This window comes from Vanessa atalanta, unplaced genomic scaffold, assembly GCF_905147765.1.
Source record: "Vanessa atalanta unplaced genomic scaffold, ilVanAtal1.2, whole genome shotgun sequence".
In the NCBI taxonomy this organism is placed as follows: Eukaryota; Metazoa; Arthropoda; class Insecta; order Lepidoptera; family Nymphalidae; genus Vanessa; species Vanessa atalanta.
In genome coordinates this window covers 25,001-26,759 of record NW_025920013.1, presented here as the reverse complement: position 1 = coordinate 26,759, position 1,759 = coordinate 25,001, and the positions used below count along the sequence as shown (strand labels likewise).

Here is a 1,759-nt window from a genome sequence, read left to right as displayed (position 1 = left end):
ATTCCTAGTAAGCGCGAGTCATAAGCTCGCGTTGATTACGTCCCTGCCCTTTGTACACACCGCCCGTCGCTACTACCGATTGAATGATTTAGTGAGGTCTTCGGACCGACACGCGGTGGCTTCACGGCCGTCGGCGTTGCTGGGAAGTTGACCAAACTTGATCATTTAGAGGAAGTAAAAGTCGTAACAAGGTTTCCGTAGGGGAACCTGCGGAAGGATCATTAACGTAAATTATCAATCTCGAAAGAGTGCGATAATGAACGATAATAAAATTCTAAAACACAAATATCGACGTTCGGAATGTGTCGTTTCGATGCGAGGACGCGATTCTCACTCTCTCTCTCTCACACAGCAGTGTGTCCGAGTCAGAGTCCAGAGTCGTGTAACGCGTCCTATTCTGATATTTTTCGATGTCGATTTCGAGGAAAGTACGATGTGTTAACGCACATCGTCATCTTCAAATAAAATGTATATTTCTTTTTTTTTTTTTTTGTACTTTTTTTTTTTTTAACTTTTTTTTTTTTTTTTTTTTTAATTTTTTTAATTTTTCTCTGTATACTAAAAATAAGAGAAAAAAACAAAAAAAAAAAAAAAAAAAAAAAAAAAATAAACTCATATCACTGGCGTATAGAATCGTTCGAGTGATCGTAGAAATTATAAAAATAAAACAAATTAAAAACCATTACCCTGGACGGTGGATCACTTGGCTCGCGGGTCGATGAAGAACGCAGTTAACTGCGCGTCATAGTGTGAACTGCAGGACACATTTGAACATCGACATTTCGAACGCACATTGCGGTCCGTGGAGAAACATCCAGGACCACTCCTGTCTGAGGGCCGGCTGTATAAAAATATAAACCACACTGTTCAATGTTTAATGTCGTAATGTCTATTATTTCGTAACCGACTCAATAGACTGACTGACGTTTCTCGAACATATGACGGTATCCGCGTTCGATGTGTTATATTACGTGTTTAAATATACTTAATATAAATCTCGTTCTCGGTCCGTTCAAATATAACAAATACGATGTGTATGTATGTTTACGTTTACATGCGTGTGTGTGTATATATTATTTATATTTTTATATACGCGTTCGTGTGTACGTTTACGTCACGGAGTTTCGTTATGCGACGTCAGAGAGACTGAGAGCGTCGCTCGTCGCCAGACGAGGAGCGCCCATCTCCGACCTTTCGATCGTTTCATTGAGTTGTTCTCGATCAAAGAGGGTAATCGGAGTTTAGGTGATCTCTTCGTCTCGTGATTATCGAGTACGTGCGTTTCTTTTGTTCATACTCTAATGTCAAAATTTCGAATACAAAAGCTCCGCGATCGTTACGACGTATACGAGACGAACGTGTTTATATGATGTGTAAATAAAGCGCGCTCGCATCGTTGAACGTGATGACATCGAAACATTCGTATATATATATATTGTATATATATCGAGTAGGCGGACTCGACGTCCGAAGAGCGCGTCGACGCCGACGTCGGAACGATCGGAATGAAAATTCTCTCTCGTCTCGACGAAAGCGGCGCCGTCGCGTTGACGGATATCGCGTCTGCCTCGTTTTTTTTATCGTTGGCCTCAGATCAGGGAGGATCACCCGCCGAATTTAAGCATATTAGTAAGCGGAGGAAAAGAAACTAACCAGGATTTCCTTAGTAGCGGCGAGCGAACAGGAAATAGCCCAGCACTGAATCCCGCGGTTGTAACGATCGCGGGAGATGTGGTGTTCGGGAGGTATCGCTTTCTCG

At 42.0% G+C, this 1,759-nt stretch overlaps 1 non-coding gene and 1 pseudogene across 1 annotated transcript; both read left to right on the top strand.

Annotated features, from left to right (window-relative positions):
- The first annotated feature begins 683 nt into the window (after positions 1 to 683).
- LOC125076695 lies at positions 684 to 840 on the top strand. The gene has a single exon (XR_007120617.1). It is a non-coding gene; the product is annotated as a 5.8S ribosomal RNA (ribosomal RNA).
- Positions 841 to 1,584: 744 nt separating this feature from the next.
- Positions 1,585 to 1,759, top strand: part of LOC125076694 — an 8,085-nt pseudogene continuing 7,910 nt past the window's right edge.